The following is an 18,577-nucleotide window of genomic DNA, read 5'->3' as shown; positions in this document are numbered from 1 at the left end:
CAATAACAAAAATTACGAACTGAGCTCATGCCTTGGCAAATTCAACAGGGTGTGTGTTAAGTGTGCTTAAGGTGAATTTGAATTGAGTGGAAATGATTTGGAAATGGAAAAAGAAAATTTAATGTTATTTATAAATAAAATAAAATAAAATAAAATAAAATAAAATAAAATAAAATAAAATAAAATAAAATAAAATAAAATAAAATAAAATAAAATAAAATAAAATAAAATAAAATAAAATAAAATAAAATAAAATAAAATAAAATAAAATAAAATAAAATAAAATAAAATAAAATAAAATAAAATAAAATAAAATAAAATAAAATAAAATAAAATAAAATAAAATAAAATAAAATAAAATAAAATAAAATAATGAAAAAAATTAAAGCAATGAAAAAATATGACTGATGAAATACACTTGAGGGAAAAAAACGTAAAACATATTTTAAGTACAATTAAAAGCGAATGAAGTAAAATTATTATTTTTTATATACAATATATTTATTTTAATTAAATGAAACCAGTTAGTTTAATAACTCATATAAAATGAATTAAATATATGTAATTATTAAAAATAAATTAAATAAACAATAAAAATAAGTATAAAAAAGGATGTACAATTAATTAAAAATAAAAACAAAATAAATTTAAACAAATTATATGAAAATAATTTTAAGTTTTAATAATAAGAATCTAACTAAAATCATGTAAATATTAAAAATAAATTTAAGAAATAATAGAGTTCAAAAAAATAATAATGTAGAATGTATTAAAAAAAAAAAATTGATAAAAAAATTTTGATGAAAAATATTTTTGTTAATTAAATCAAAATTGGGTTAGCGCAATAAATTAAATATTTGTTAATAAATATTGTATTTTGAATTTAATAAATTTTTATTTAGGAAATGAATGAAAAAAATATATATTAAAAGAATAACGAACATAAAAATAAATAAATAAAAAAAAAACATAAAAAAGTAAGTAAGTAAGTGAAATATACTCAAAAAAAAAGTAGTGGTATTGAAAATGAAACAAAAAATGAAATTACGCAAAATAATTTTCAAAAATTATAAAAAATAGAACAAAACAAGAAATAAAAAAAAAATTATTTAAGTAAGAATTTTAAGAAAAAAATTTATTTAGCTACAAATTAACAAGTCTAATTAAGAAAAAAAAAATTTAATTAAAAAAAAAAAATATAAATTGGTGTTACATAAAATCAATGTATAATTTGCGTTGAATAATATATAAAAATAATAAAATAAAAAGCAAATACATTTAATAAGATAAAATATTAAAAAATAGTTATTAAATGAAAAACCGAGCAACTTAAAAAACTTAATTTAATCGTGGTATAAAAAAATCTGTAACTGTATTAGCTGAACACAAACAACATATTTGCTGTTACGCTAGTGCAAGTATTTGTTAGTAAATAATCCTAAAAGTACATAGTTAAAACAGCACTAAAAATTAGCTACAAATTGAGTAAATGCCAGCACTATGCGGTAGCTTATATAACGATAAATAACGACCACTTAACGGCAATATTAAATATTAAATAGTAACCAATGACTACTACAAATTTAATTGTGCTTTAATGTGGTGCTTAAGTGGAGAACACAAAAGCGGTCAATAATAATAACAATTATGTCACAAATATTAACGAAATGTGAAAAATAGAAAATGCAAGTAAACGCTAAACAAGACGAACAGGTAAGTTAAACACTAACGCATTTGTTTGACTACATTATTTACAAAAATATTCGCAAATTTGTGCAGCATTGTTGGCAAATGTTAAATATTCAAATTTAGCTGCAAATATACCGAAATAGTATAAAATTGCATGCTAATTTTTAGGAGAATAGCAGAAATAATTTAATTAAATTTATCTTTGTAAAAGTCTTTGAACTCTACGTAATCCATAATCAAACATATTTTTGAAATTAATTCAAATTTGACTAAAATTATACCAAAATTGAAAATGTTGCCTACATCTAGGATTTTAAAAATAAAAAATTTAATGTTGCCTACCTTTAGGCGTATTTATTATATCGAATTTATCCGAGCTCTCTTCATTGTTTGCGCATTGGAACTCTTACTCGATTTTTCTCAACTTTGCAGACTTCTTCGCCTTTAATACCTCTAGTACTCGACTGTTCATTTCCATGCCTTTTTTTTTGCAAGAAATTTGTGTAATGCTGCTAAAATTATTTTGATAGACATTTTTCTTTATAGCAGCAAGCACTTCAAATAAATTCCACTGTCTCCCAAAATTATGCAATCTCAGCAGACTTAATATTTATGCAATAAAATATCAGCTAAAAAAGTTAGCTTAAATACATAAAGGGTGATTTTTTAAGAGCTTGATAACTTTTAAAAAAAAAAAAACGCATAAAATTTGCAAAATCTCATCGGTTCTTTATTTGAAACGTTAGATTGGTTCATGACATTTACTTTTTGAAGATAATTTCATTTAAATGTTGACCGCGGCTGCGTCTTAGGTGGTCCATTCGGAAAGTCCAATTTTGGGCAACTTTTTCGAGCATTTCGGCCGGAATAGCCCGAATTTCTTCGGAAATGTTGTCTTCCAAAGCTGGAATAGTTGCTGGCTTATTTCTGTAGACTTTAGACTTGACGTAGCCCCACAAAAAATAGTCTAAAGGCGTTAAATCGCATGATCTTGGTGGCCAACTTACGGGTCCATTTCTTGAGATGAATTGTTCTCCGAAGTTTTCCCTCAAAATGGCCATAGAATCGCGAGCTGTGTGGCATGTAGCGCCATCTTGTTGAAACCACATGTCAACCAAGTTCAGTTCTTCCATTTTTGGCAACAAAAAGTTTGTTAGCATCGAACGATAGCGATCGCCATTCACCGTAACGTTGCGTCCAACAGCATCTTTGAAAAAATACGGTCCAATGATTCCACCAGCGTACAAACCACACCAAACAGTGCATTTTTCGGGATGCATGGGCAGTTCTTGAACGGCTTCTGGTTGCTCTTCACCCCAAATGCGGCAATTTTGCTTATTTACGTAGCCATTCAACCAGAAATGAGCCTCATCGCTGAACAAAATTTGTCGATAAACACATTTCGAACCGAACACTGATTTTGGTAATAAAATTCAATGATTTGCAAGCGTTGCTCGTTAGTAAGTCTATTCATGATGAAATGTCAAAGCATACTGAGCATCTTTCTCTTTGACACCATGTCTGAAATCCCACGTGATCTGTCAAATACTAATGCATGAAAATCCTAACCTCAAAAAAATCACCCGTTATTTAATATATTCGCCTATACATTCTTGTTGTTGTCAATATAAATTATGCATGTCAATTTTATAAACATTTTTTGGCAAAATATTGAAAATTACAAAGCTCTGGGGAAATTACAAATATTTACACAATGTTGCTGGCTCTTTGGCGCCAAATACGCTTAACGATTTGCATACACAATTTGTGCGGCTAAAAAAATATAATACAATTTTAATTTTGCTATGCAACGTTTGTGCATGTGCATGTCATGTGGACGGAAACAATTTTCAATATTCAAGTAAAATAACTCTCGGACAGAGTTTCGTCTGTTATTGCAGCGAGTTTCAAAATATCTTTTTTATTCGTTTGACTTTAGACTTGACTTGTATTGCAATGGATGTTTTTATTGCATTACTCATGCGGGAAATAAATTAAAGTTTTATAGAAAATTTGTTGGTATACCGATTTTAATATTGTATGACATGGTGTATGAATGATCTGCTTTCTTCATTTCACTCTTTTTGGAATACAATATACTCAAAATCAGAATAGATTAGAATCTAATAGTGGTTTAAAGCTAAAAAACAGCACATGTTTTGTACATTCATTAATTATTTTAAAAATCACTTCATTACATACATTGTGAGTTATTAGTTATGACATGGCGTATGAGTGACATTTATCTTTTGAGTCCCAATTATTGGGGTTAGTATTTATTTTACTTGATTTATACTTATTTTTCATAATGAACAGACTTACAACGGAACAACGTTTATTGCTGAAATACGGCCTCAATTGCATACATACATATGTATGTATTTTGCCATTTCTTGCGTGGGTTCATTTTAAAGAAGTAAAATGAGGAAAATTCGAACATGAAATTATAATTTATTTGTAATGAGCTAAAACTTGATTACGACCTCCAGTCTTTGGTGTCCGTTGTCTTTTTCTCTTATTATGAAGGCGTTGGGAATGCTCAGAGTTCGACGCCCTAGTGCGAGCTTGTATATTTCTAATATTTTGTTCTTCAAGACGCTGCACACGCTACGTACTCGACCCTTAAGCGCGTACTTGGAGCGTTTTGAAATTTTTCTCAGCAAGCAGCTGCGAGCGCTTATTACTCGAGTCTCTGGCACGGGATTGCGATGCGAAGAGAATGATTGGCAAGCAATTTTCAGTTTCAGTTGAAGATTCTAAATCATGGAGTCTTTTTGATACCCTCACCTGGGAACTATTTTTAGAAAGTTGAGATTCTAGCAATAAATATAACCTATGTTACTCGGGTTGAATGTAGCTATCCAATGGTGAAAGAATTTTTGAAATCGGCACAGTAGTTTTTGAGTTTATTCAATACAAACATACATACAAATCTTTATATCTTAATAAAATAGTATAGAGTATAGATTAAATTCTTGGCCATAACATTAAATTGTATATATTTTATTCCTCCTTTAAAATCACGCGATAATTTATTTTAAAAGTGTTGGAAATAGTAACTTTTGAAGAATAAAATTAAATACCATCAACTGATATGACTCGGCGTATGAGTGATTTCCTTTTTTAGTTCTATGTGTATAACAGTCTTTTTTAGTAAAATCAAACAACTTAATAAAAATACGTTACAATAAACTTGAAAAAAATGAGAAAATATTCAGAAGAGACGAGAAAATGTTCATTTAATAAATTATTTGAAAATTTATGGAATATGAAAATCATTAGTTATGACACGGCGTATGAGTGATCTTCCTCTTTTGTATTGTAATTATGCTTAAACTTTTTCAACTCTTTCAAAATCGAATAATTTAATATTAGTTTAAATTCAACGCTAAGAAATTTTAAAATAAATCATCTGAATACCACTTGAAGATGAAATTCGTTCGTTAGGAGTGCCATGACGTATACGTAACTCGTACTATTTCTCACTTAAAATTTATATGATCTACCTGTTGATAATGCAATTTGTCTACTGGAGTAGGACTCTTCCTTTGATATTTTAATTGATCTTTGTTAAGCTTTTGCATTTTTCAAAAAATTTGCTTATCGAACAAAAAAAAAAATAAATAAATACTAAACGAGTTGTATTCAAAAAATAACGGGAATTCTCGTTTTTTGGACAAAAATATTTTTTCATTCGTCTGCAATCAAGTTGTCGTATTTAGCTCCCATTTCATATTATGCACTTATGCAAGCGCTTCTTTCAATCGTCGAAACACTTCTCAAACCTGATTTTTAGAACAACCTTTAGCTCTTTTATAAGAGCGCATGCTAGCCATTTAAAGTTCTCTTTATTTTTGGAAATAGGAAAAATCGCACGGAGTCATGTTTGGCGAATATGAAGCCAGGGGCATCGTTACAGTATTGTTTTTAGCCAAGAATTCACGAACAACATGCTCCTAAAAACATGTCTAACCTAAATTTATATTCCAAAAAAGTATAAAAAAGCAAGAATTTTTTAATAAAAATTCCGCTACGAAATTGTTTAAACCTCAAAAAATTGGAAACCCATTATATCACTTCAACTTCAATTTTACACCGCTATATAATGATTTTTGAACAAATTCTATTTAAATTTGGAAATTGGAATCACAAAGAAGAAGGCCTAAACTCAACAAATGCAAACATATTTGTTACCAATCACAATCATTTACAACGGAAAAGTTTATATTCTCCAAAACAAATATTTCAAGAAGTTTATGCTGAAGACAAGCAACTACACTAATTCTACTAAATACGCTTGTAGCAAAATATGACGAACAGTTCAAAGTATTCACTGAACTTTCTGCAGAAAAAAAATAAATTCTGTCTTAAGCATGAATAATTCAAAAGCAACATGTTTCTATTTATAACTCTGCGTTTACAAGCGAAAAGCGCTTATGTCGGTTCAAGAGATTTATCATGTTTTATCAGTGCTCAAATTTGCTTTTATGCTACTATGATGGCCGCTTAAGGCTTTAGATAGCAAAACTACTACAACTAAACCACTGATAACCTCAATACTAAGCTACAAAATTCTTCAGAATTACACAAAATGAAGTTTGCCTGTTTAACCATTTCGACAGAGTATTGTTTGCCATAACTAAGCAGCAATTGAATAAAATAACCAATACGAGCGCATATTTATTTATATTACCCAAAAAAAAAAAAAATAAATGAAAACAAAAAAGTGGCAGAAACGCTGAATGCTTTAAACATAGATTTGTAGCTTCTTTGTTTTGCATTATTTATGAACCGTTGGAATATTTTGACCACACAAAAGCGAGTTCATTGAAATGTGTTGCATTGAATGGCGTTGTCATGAGTAATATCTATGCGCTCAAGGATAACGCGAACTCAACACACACATACACACCAATACATCCATACAAACATAAAAAAATGTTTCTGAAGTTTGAGCTTTGTGCTGCTAAATGATAAATAGTTTATGCACTTTGTCTGACTCGATGCTTTGCATAAATAACTATGAAATTGCCTTCGCACTCAACCACATAATGAATAGTTTTATACCCGAGGGGCGGCCAGCTTGCATAAGCATATTATAGATTTGTTGGACTAACGGTAAATATTTATAGAATTTGACTTTAAGACTTTAAGTGTCAGCTGAAATGTTATGAGGAAAGATGGATGGAGTCGGTTTCGGGAGAGAATGAGGTTCGAATTTCAGTTCAAACTTCTAGTAAAAGTGAGGTTATATTAACGTAGACCTGTGATCTCAGAGATACCGTTCAGCATACTCACGGACATATTCTTGGCCGAAAACTTTCTTGAAGAGAAGACAATGAAGCTTCCAGGAACCCGTCGGTTAGATTCAAAGCTTCGAACTCATGTATGGATTGGATTGTGGGAGTTTGAGTACACTAAGAAGCTTTAAGCTCGTTGTTTCTGATTTGAAAGAACCTACTTGGAAGACCTTTGATAAAGCTTTATCAATTATGTGATGAGATTGGAGAAGAATCGAGTACAGGTTCTGGGCTTTGAAGCGAATACTTGACATTACTTCCATTTGAATCCAGACTGGTTGGAGCAGTTGGTGTTGTTTGATTGATTGTTGTCGTCGACTTCCAGACATTTTCGAATTCTTACGTTTTTTAGAACTATTGGTACAGCTACGGGCTTATGATTGATAGAGGTAATTAATCTAACTAAATGTTTAGAAAGGCTGCCGGGTTGACAGTTGTTGGCCGGATAAAAGATAGGCTATGAAGACCCGACTGGCACAGGAATGGTTTGATTTCCTTCTCGAACTGAAATTTACTTAGTTTTAGCTGTAATAACACTATGAGAACACTTCCTATCGGGAAGCTCGCCAGAAGATATACGCGAGAGCCTCCACATCCACAATTATACGGTTCCATACTTACTTATCACCACCTTACTCAAAATTTTTCGCTTATTTTTTCGTCTCCAAAATTATTAAACTAAATATTTGCATAACGGTTTATGTACCATATTGTATTCATATCATAAATAAATGTACAATGACATGCATTTGTCAAGTACTATTCCAACGCATTTGCATTGAAATCGCTGAGAGCACTCCTACTCGTATGTCGTCCGACGGTGGTGACCGACGCATTTGCCATAAGCGGATAATACAGACTAAGTTCATTTAAAAATTCGAGTAATTCTGTCATTTTATCGTCTGTCAGTTGCCGCGCTTCAGTTAATCCAGTGGGTGTAATAAAAAGAAACACGCTTTGGGTGACATACTCGTATACTTGTATATGTATGTATGTACTATGTGTGTTTGTAAAAGCTTTTTGCATTCAGAAAATTTCCATCGCTTGTCTATATTTGCATTTATTTACGTACTTGTTTTCATTTTCGCATAAAAAGCTCGAGGCGAATTTTTGTTCTACACTTCATTTGTATAGCAAGCTAGATTTGTATACCAGGCGAACAAATGATACAGTTTGAAGTGTGAGTTTGTGGAAAGAGTTCAAGGTCTAGAATATACTGCTTTCCTATAGTTCGGTTGGAAGTGGAGATCTATTATTTTCGAATCACTTTCGGCATCGTTTGATTTGTTAGAATATTCTTTTTCACGAAATCAAGGTTAGAATTAAACCAGTCTGCATGTGATTGGCTGCTGGAAACCAAAATAATATGATTCTAGTGACTTTATAAGCTCTCAGCTGAGTAAGAAAGAGAGACTCAGAGACCATCTTCTCTCTAGAAAGCATTGAAGAAGATGCAATAACGATTTTTTCGTCTCTCAATTAAATTTTTTCTCTAATCTCAAAATCTCTAAACTGGGTTCCACACTGAGCAGGTGGTATAAAGATTTTTAAAAATTTAGTTTGGAAGCTCTGATGTCCACCAAACAATATCGTGAAGCATCTCGGCCGATATCGGAAGTGGTACAATTTGGGCTCTTGACATTTCAGGAGACAAAATCTGTTAACTAACGGGTATAATTCATAGATTTCACTATCTTGACGATACAGGTCTAAGTATTTTTATACTCTCGCAACAAAAGTTGCTAAGAGAGTATTATAGTTTTGTCCACATAACGGTTGTTTGTAAGTCCTAAAACTAAACGAGTTAGATATAAGGTTATATATACCAAAGAGAGCTGAAGAGGGAAGCGAGACGCATCTGCAGACAAAAAAAGAAAGAAGCCGAAATGCGTGAGTACGAAGAGCTTAAGAAGCTGGCAGACAGAGGTGATGCTCGAAAATTTTATGAAAAAATGAAGCGATTTAACGAAGGTTTCAAGACCGGAGCATCCTCATGTAGAGACCAAGGTGGTAATCTGGTAACCGATGTCCAGGGCATACTGGGATTATGGAGGGAACACTTCTCCGACCTGCTGAATGGCAGTGAGAGTACCACACCAGGAGATGGCGAACCCGATCCCCAATCGATGACGATGGAACAGATGTTCCATTACCCGACCATGAAGAAATTCGAATAGCAATTACCCGCTTGAAGAACAACAAAGCAGCGGTGGCCGATAGATTACCGGCAGAGCTATTCAAATACGGCGGCGAAGAACTGATAAGGTGCATGCATCAACTTCTTTGCAGAATATGGTCGGAAGAAAGCTTGCCTGACGATTGGAATCTCAGTGTGTTCTGCCCAATCCATAAAAAGGGAGATCCCACAATCTGCGCCAATTACCGTGGGATCAGCCTCCTAAATATCGCCTGGATAATCGACAACTGACCAGATATTCACCATGTGCCAAATCTTGGAGAAGACCCGTGAAAAGATGATCGACACACACCACCTTTTTGTCGATTTTAAAGCTGCTTTCGACAGCACGAAAAGGAGTTGCCTTTACGCCGCGATGTCTGAATTTGGTATCCCCGCAAAACTAATACGGCTGTGTAAGACGGTTGCAACGCCAATCACATACATACATACAAACCTAAGTGATCAGGGTGACGAGTAAAGTTCAAATCCGGATGTCTGTCTGTCCGTCCGTGCAAGCTGTAGCTTGAGTAAAAATTGAGATATCTTAATGAAACGTGCTCCTTGGCACCATAAGAAGATGGGCGGAATCGGACCACTGGGACGCCCACAAAATGGCGAAAACCGAAAACACATAAAGTGCCACAACTAAGTCATAAATAAAGCCATTGAAATAAAATTTGGTACAAAGGATTGTTTTAGGAAGGAGCATATTTGGATGTAATTTTTTTGGGAAAGTGGGCATTTTGTACATATCTCGTAAACTACTAAAGCTATCAACGAAATTCTTAGGAGTCGTTTTTTTGAGGCACTTCCTTATAAACTATATTATAATATTAGATCTGTTGCACTCCCTCACAGTTATCGCTTCCTACAGCGTTGAATCCATAACCTCACATTTTTCTTGCCACTCTTAGTTGACAATTTCCTACAGGGTACATACGGACTATACTTTGTCTATGTAAATTTTAATCTTTTTGGCCTCTTCACTGAAGTTTGCATGGTTGGCTTTTGCCGCTATTTATCCATGCTTGCTGGGGCACTCTGTGGTCATCAATTTAAAAAGCGCCAAAATGATGCTTTCACTTTTGATATTTTGCCATTCATTGTCCTCGCTTGTTGTATATAGTTTGTTTTTGTGTTTTGCTGGTCATGAAGATGAAGAGCCTACAAAAAGCAGATAAATAACTATGAAAGGAATAAGCAACTACTGTGCGCTAGCTCGACTGAAAGCAGCATATTCACCACTCGTTTTTCTCTATATTTCTCTGTTTTTTTTTTTTTTTTTTTGGTCATGGCACTTGACAGCCATGAATGGCAAATTCTGCTGTCCTCACAGTCATTGTAGTCAGTCTGTCTCATTAACGAGCGAAACGAACGAACGACGGTACGACCGCGTGAAAGCGTCGTAAATGATGCTATTGCCAATGCTGTTGCTGCTACTGGCTCCGCTTGTGCTTCTCTAGCTTCTCTTCAATGGGCTCCATGGTACAGGCGAAGGCTTCAAGTTTTCGCCAACACTTTTATGTCACTCCCCGCTCATCTCTTCCCCACTGCTACGTGGACTTGCATGAAATGCTGTCGTAAAATAAAGTACATTGCAATAAAGGCGTACAACAACAACAACAGCAGCAACAACATTGTTGCGCCAAGAAGTTTCTGCCAAGCGACTTTCCGGCAGCCTCAATGTGTGCGCGAAATGCATTTTAGACGCTCCGGTACGGGTGTGTGTGTGTGTGGGCGACAGTATGTTTTATGTAATACATACATACACGCGTTTACAGTTACTCATTTAATTTTCAACGTTGTCACGCCACAAACTTAAGACCCCGCTCGACCCTACCTCTCTCTTTCGTGGAGAATTCGCTTTATGCCAGCACCAAATTGCTGCCATTTTTAGGTGGGTGGTTGTGTGGGAGTGTGTGTGTTTGTCTGTGTGCGCGCTTTCTCATATTTGCACCAAAAATCTTGTAATGAACATGATTAATGATGTTTTGTGCGAAAATCTGTTGTCTTGTTTACATTTCAAGCATTATTAATTAAAACTAATTTAACTTTTTGCGCTAACCAACTGCAATTACTACATGTACAAATGTGGCTGCGAGGTTGCATTTCATCATCGCAAAAGCGTGTAATTAAATAAAAGTAAAAAGTATGCTGCTTCTTTTGCGGTTTTCTTATTAGACGCTTTCGTGAACATGGTCTTCTTGTGGTTGTTGCTTACTTTTTATTGTTGCTTATGTATTTTTAACGTTTTCAAATAATTTACAGTTAATTTGCAAAGTATGCTGAACGATAGTATTTGAAAGAAAATAATTTCGGGTATTTAAACCCCCATATATTGTGAACGTTTTTCTCTCTCTTTAATCGCGATTGCGCAGTATAATGAGATTTTGAATATAAAATATTCAATTGCCGTCTTACACTGCCGAAATAACAAATTTTTTGGGCTCTTTTTGTATTCAGCACTTTATTCAGCTAACGTTCTCTTAAGCTGAATAGCTGCTGAATGTCGGAAAATCTGAAAATACAAGTTTGAAGTTACGGTCTAAGTTTAGTATATATCACCACCAATCACATTTCACCTTTGCTTGTAAAGTTCCACTCCATTCCGTATTACAAAATGCGTGAGAAGTTATCTCTGCTTCTTCATAACTCCAATAAGAATTATATTGGCATTTTTTGATTAAAGTCAGTCAAAGTTATCATAAAACTGAGCTCTGCCCATCATTCCGTGCTTTGTAATATGTTGCTAACTAGTCAACATCCATGATTCTACTACAGATTTACTTTTATCGAGAACTTTGGAATTCTAAATGCTCAAACATATTAGATCTGCATTGGATTATACATTGCTTCCAAACTACTCAAGAAATATATCTGACGCAACCGCCATTATCTCCTCTAGATAATTAATCATTACTTCAACAAAAAATTAAGAAATTTTAAGAATATTAGTTTCGTTCTCCCTGCTCCGATTTAACTTCTCCTGTTTTAGAAAAAACAAAATAAGAAATAAACAATTTTCACATTGTGGTACTTGTACCTGACATCTTAATCACCTGCTGAGAATCTAAAAACTTTCCGAAAAAACTCGTTAGCAAAGTTTTCTTATTTGAAATAAATATAATGAGATGAGGGTCAAGCACAAAAACAAAGAGTAAGGGAGGGTTAAATGTGGCTAAACAATTTTAATACATGTGAATTATTTGTTTCAAGAATTTCTGAGACCAAAAGTTGACCCAGATACAATTTATTTTAAACATATTTGAAAAGTAACGTTATATAGAGAATGATCTCGGTTTGTCAGTCGGATTAATTATACGAAAAATATATATAAAGCTGAAAAAAATAATTTATAGAATAGGGTAGAGGGGCGTGGGTTTGAAAAATAGAATGATTAAGAGTGACTAATAGCTTTATAAAGCACTTTTTAATCAAAAATATTCTTGAAGGTTGCAGAACTGACACGCATTTCATAAAATTTCAAATTAGCTTCGATTGGGATTTGAACCCAAGACATCTAAGACTGGTAGACACGCGCTCAACCTACTTGTGGGGATTGAAAGAAGGACGCATAAGAAATTGGGTTAAGTTTATTGAAGATTTTACAACGTTTAAGAGTTTTATGAAAGATGGACGGAACCACACCTATTTTTATACCCTGAACAGGGTATATTAAGTTTGTCACGAAGCTTGTAACACCCAGAAGGAAGCGTCGGAGGCCCTATAAAGTATATATATAAATGATCAGTATGTTGAACTGAGGCGATTTAGCCATGTCCGTCTGTCTGTCTGTCTGTATATATACGAACTAGTCCTTCAGTTTTTAAGATATCGTTTTGAAATTTTGCAGATGTTATTTTCTCTTCCAGAAGCTGCTCATTTGTCGAAACTGCCGATATCGGACCCCTATGTCATATAGCTGCCATACAAACTGAACGATCGGAATCAAGGGTTTGTATGGAAAACTTCCGCATTTTACTACATATCTTCACGAAATTTGGTGTGAGTTATTGTTCATAGAAATAATTTAATCTCCGAAAAAATTGTTCAGATCGGTTCACTATAGCATATAGCTGCCATATAAACCGAACGATCGGAATCAATGGCTTGTATGGAAAACTTCTGCATTTTACTACATATCTTCACTAAATTTTGTGTGAGTTATTGTTCATAGAAATAATTTAATTTCCGAAAAAATTCTGCAGATCGGTTCACTATAGCATATAGCTGCCATACAAACCAAACGATCGGAATCAAGGGCTTGTATGGAAAATTTTCATATTTGACGTGGTATTTTCACAAAATTTGACATGGATTACTGCTAAAGGTAATAATATAATCTCCGAAGAAATTGTTCAGATCGGTTAACTATATAACCTTAATGTTTCTAGTAAACAACCCGGCTAAAATGTTTTCTTTTTTTTACTTACATTTTCTTATGTCTTTAGATTTGCTTAAACACATAGTTACTCAAAGGAATGCACCTGTGAAGGGTATATTAGCTTCGGTACAGCCGAAGTTAACGTTTTTTCTTGTTTTTTTTTTTTTTTAATTTTTCGATTTGAAAATTGTTATTAGTAATTCGTTTCTATGTAAATTAGAATCCAATTGAGGAATATTCACTCCAGCAGTAGAATTGAAGTTTGAAAACGTACCGCTATATTGAATGTAGGCGTGGTTTATGATTATGGTTCCCTAAGCTCCATGGAAATTGTGAAATGAGCATTTTATTGCGCTATTCATCGAAGTCTTCGTTTTACGACTACAAAAAACCGTTAGTTGTACAAAACCTTTATACCCTCTCTACATCATGCTACGCTTGGTTAAAAAAATCCAACCGCGACACAAATAAACAAACAAAAAAAGAAAGAAAGAGGAATGTTGGTTTTCCATCAACTATTCGAAACTTGCTAAGAGTTCGCACGGTGAAGGGTAAACTTGACTGGGCTAAAGAAAATAGTTTTTCTTCCATTTGAACTAGAGTTGTGTGCGCAGAGCATATACTATATATTCTTTTTTTTTTGCAATTTCCCACAGTTTCAGTTTCTGCTTGCCAAGCTGGGGCCACTTCGGGCTCTAACTCACACTTGCACTTTGCTTGGGTCAGGCGGTTTTCCACTTGATTATTTATTTTGTACCGTCGTTTTTCAACGGTATTTGTTGTTGAACTTTTAGTGGCGCGCCGTCTGTTGCCATTTCTGTGGCATTTCAATATGCATGCAACAAAGTAAAAAATGGAAAAAAATGAAATATAAAAAAGGTTAAAAGAAAGCGTGGAATAAACATTTTTTTATTTTCTTTTTTATTTTCACTTTGCTCTAATTTCTTTACAGCATTGAAAGCACTCATTCTCCTTCCCGTCTGTCTGAATTTGCTTAGTCGGTCATTTTGTGGTGGCCAGACTGCTTACTTAAGGACGAAAGGATTGCCAGAAATAACGAAAGAAAGCACACACACACACACACCAACATACCCCTACAAGGGAGAGGAAGTGAGGCCACGCGACGCTATCGAGAATGTGCGCTATTCATGCGAGCGAAAAGCGTGTAATGTGAAACTCCATTTTATAGATTTCAATAAATGTATATGTGTGTGTGTGTGTGTTGAGCGCGTGTCCTGCCTGCCCTCGTTGTGGTCAGTCAATATGTAGGACACGCTGGTGTAGCAATGAAGTTCCCATGCGATTTCGAGAATGAAATTGGTGTTGATTAAATGTGTATGTGTGTGTTCAGCAAAAACATCTCGTTTGAAGTGTAATAAAAATGAACTGTGCATTCGCGTGCTTATAAATCATAAAAAAACGACACTCACAGCGCTTTCCCTGGTACGACTATGTGTGTTTGAGTGTGCGTCACGCTCGTCGCACGTCGTGCCACTGGACCACAAGTCAAGGCGTGCAGCGTTTGAGCGCAACGCTGTGTTTTTTGGGTCACGCACCTGTGGTCGCAGCGCATGTGAAGAACTTTCTTTCACCGCAAACAACAACAAATAATAATACTGTGTGTGTCGCAAATGAAATAAACACATTAGCAAATAAACAATAAAACTAATAAAACAGGGAAAAACAGTGAAATAAATTCATTATAATTATAAGTGCTGCGCCAACTAATGAAATGAAATGAAATTCGCCTCGTTAAAAATCCCTGCTGGGAATATTTGTGAAACTTCGTTCAAACAATGTTAGAGCTTAATGCGCTGCAGCGCCTAAAAGTATGCTAGCAAAATATTTTTTAATGTGAATAGCGTTGTATCGTTAGTTGAATATAGCCAGAGAGCAAGTCCGCTTAATAGATATATATATATATAGAAAGATAACTAATTATTTTCAACAAACCACCAAGGCGCTTAACGCGGACTGCCATTGTCGGTAAGTGCTGTCTAATTAATGAACTCATTCATTAAATTATGATTTAGCGCAGACTCATTAAACAGTGAAGTGGAGAGAACAGTTTTGAAAAGATAAACACTCATAATTATGAATATATATTTTTTATAATGATAAGGTTGTAGCATCGTTGCGATTTCAAGAAAAAAATTAGAAAATTTCTGAACAAAATAAAAATTATATTCTTCGCGCTGAAATGTAGGCAACATTTTATTTGGTATTTATTAGAAGTCAGAGAAAATATTTAGATATAATACTAATTGATTTTCTCGCCTAATAATGATTTGTTCATCGAGAAATCCAAACTTTCTAAATGAAAGAAAGACTTTATATAATTACAGTTTATTCAATTTTTTTTTAAAGCAAACGGTGGTCTACGAAGTGTGTTAAAAAAATAAGGAAATTTTGCGTTTTTTGAAAAAAAATATTTATTGATTCGTCTATTTTAAATTTGTCGCCTTCAAAATAGTTCCCATTCGAGAGTATGCACTTATGTCAGCGCTTCTTCCAATCGTCGAAACAGTTTTTAAACTCGTGTTTTGGAATAACCTTTGGTTCTTTCCGAGATTTCTCGTATGCTAGTAAAACTACGTCCCTTTAAGGTTCTCTTTATTTTTGGAAATAGGAAAAGGTCACACAGAGTTTTGTTGGTCGAATTCTGGCTGTGACATCATTTAAGTATTGTTTTTCGTTGCCCAAGAATTCTCGAACAATCAACTTAGTGTGAGCTTTAAACAAACGAAAATAACCAAACTGGTAGAAACACGTCTAATCTTAGCGGCTACTACAGACAAAATACAGCGTAAAATTGTATCGTACTTCAGAGACAAAAAAAAAAAATACAATTTGACTCTCCAAACCCGTGTAGTAGAGAGCAAAGTTTTCCGAGAGAGGAACTATTAGCATAAACTAGTCTCTTTGATATATTAACTTTGCGATAAATTGTAGATTTTGAGAAAAATATTTACTCAAATCGGGTTGGACTCAACCAAAAGAAAGATCTGGTAAAAAATCAAGTAAGATTTAGATTAGATTTGGATTTATTAGAAAAAATATAAAAAATTAAATTAAAGGGGAACCTCCAATGGGGACTTGTAAATAAGAAGGTGAACTCTGAGGACATTCAAACGATAACCGGAACACTAGAATATAAGACATTTTTCAGAACCTTTCAAATATTGCTGCTTCTGATATCTAATTGAATCCGGATCAGACCTTATTTGCTAAGATTGAGAACTCCAAAACTCATAGTCATAGAAAAATAAATACTCTTGATACCAATAAGAAGGCTTTAAGAGTCAAGACGGTGATTGGTGATACTATTACGCTAAAATTTCTGTGTGCAGGGGTGGGTGTTAGAAGGGTAAATAAAGGACTTCGTGGCATAGATATCTCGATTATTGAACATTTTATGTAGAAATATTTGTTCGAAATATCTTAATCCGGCAAGTCCCACATCCATTTTATTGTATAGATAATTGGTGGTAAAAAAAAAACAAAAACACATGTTACAGCGCAAATTTTCTCTCCTTTAACCACCTATTCGGTCTTTCACTCTCTCACTTTCTCTAATTTTTAAAATAACAAATCCAATCTGCATCCAACTCTAAAGTTTGCCAATCGCTATAAATTATGTTTTACTGTTTCTGACAAATTCCCTGTACCTATTGATGTAAACACACACAGAGAACTCAATATTCCTTTATGAATTATCGCTGCGAGTCCCTGAAGTCTGTTAGCTACATACTTCTAAGAGACGCTGCAAGTAATGCACAGTGGGTGGTTAATTGTCGCAAGCAAATCGATTGTTGTGATGGCTTACGGTTGGGGATACAACTTATGACAGTTGTAAATTGTAAGTGACCTCCTTCTCTTGTGACAGAAATAATTCGCACAACTTGCCCTGTTGTTGCTGCTATTATTGCGGGTGTGGATTTCTTAGAAGCAAATCGAACATGAACAATTCATAGCTGCTATATATTTCTTAGTAGATACACAATATAACCTTAAAAAATAAAATAAAAATAAAATAAAAATAAATATATACTATATACGAGTGTAGAGAGAGTGACGCAAAACTGTAAAGTTAACCGTGTGTGAACTCGTTCTCACATATTTATTTGAAAAATTTATCTTATTGTTGTTGTTGTTGCTGCTGTTATATTTATTTGTTATGCGGTATTTTTTATTGCCATCTTCTGTTTGTGTCGTGCGCTCCGGTTTGTGTGTGTGTGCGCGCTTGAGGTGAGTCAGCAACGGTTGCGAGCAGTCGAAAATTTATGATTTGAAAAGATGCTGCCATTACTGGGCAAGGACAGTACAATTTAGTAAATATTGTCTACGGTTTTCGGTAGAATTCACTTTCATCTGTGTATGTGTATATTTTGGTGTAATATAATTGAAAACATTGAAATGGATTGTGAACAAATTCTTATTGCAGATCATAACTTCAATAAATCAAATTTTTCTGCTATGACATCGCTCGTTTTATTATCGCAATATTTTTGAATTTTTATAATTTTATTTATGTTTAAAACATTTATCTAAGATCTCTTACTGGAGCTTTTATCTGCAACGCGTTTTAAATGAAATTTATGCTTTGAAATTTCTTTCGGCTTAAATTTGTATGTAAAAAAACTGAAATTCTTGCTTCGCTCCTAAATGTAGGCAACATTTTTTAGAAGCTTGTTAAATACGTTGCTTAGTGATTGAACTTTATGGACAGGTGTTGTTTTCAGTGGCGAAGAATTAAATTGAATTCATTGCGGACATCAAGGGTTCTACCGAATCAAAGAAAATGCTGAAATTTCATTTTAAAAATATTATTAGTTCAAATCGTGACATAAAGATTTATTGGTGGATATTTTACGAGATCCTATCGACTATGAGTTGTGGTGTTCCCGATCTTAGTATTACGTTCTTCTGGCAGAAAGTTTGCAAACAAAAATCTTCTATTTAAATGTGTCCGATTTAGCCTTCCGGTTATCGATTGAAGATCCTCTGTGTTCAACTTCTAATTGA

The 18,577-nt window shown here is 33.6% G+C and overlaps 1 protein-coding gene across 6 annotated transcripts in view; it reads left to right on the top strand.

Moving 5' to 3' along the window:
- LOC105208961 (uncharacterized) overlaps positions 1-18,577 on the top strand; it is a 188,257-nt gene that overhangs the window by 8,206 nt on the left and 161,474 nt on the right. The window contains exon 1 of one of the 6 annotated variants that reach the window (XM_029038082.2): positions 1,036-1,713. The exons of the other annotated variants lie outside the window; for them this stretch is intronic. The gene's annotated coding sequence lies outside the window, so the exon portion shown is untranslated. Of the gene's footprint in view, positions 1-1,035; positions 1,714-18,577 lie in introns of those variants that run through there. 6 annotated transcript variants of the gene reach the window in all.

The sequence above is a fragment of the Zeugodacus cucurbitae genome, chromosome 5 (assembly GCF_028554725.1).
Source record: "Zeugodacus cucurbitae isolate PBARC_wt_2022May chromosome 5, idZeuCucr1.2, whole genome shotgun sequence".
Lineage (NCBI taxonomy): Eukaryota > Metazoa > Arthropoda > Insecta > Diptera > Tephritidae > Zeugodacus > Zeugodacus cucurbitae.
Note: the sequence above shows the minus strand (reverse complement) of the source record. Positions and strands in the feature narration are given on the sequence as shown.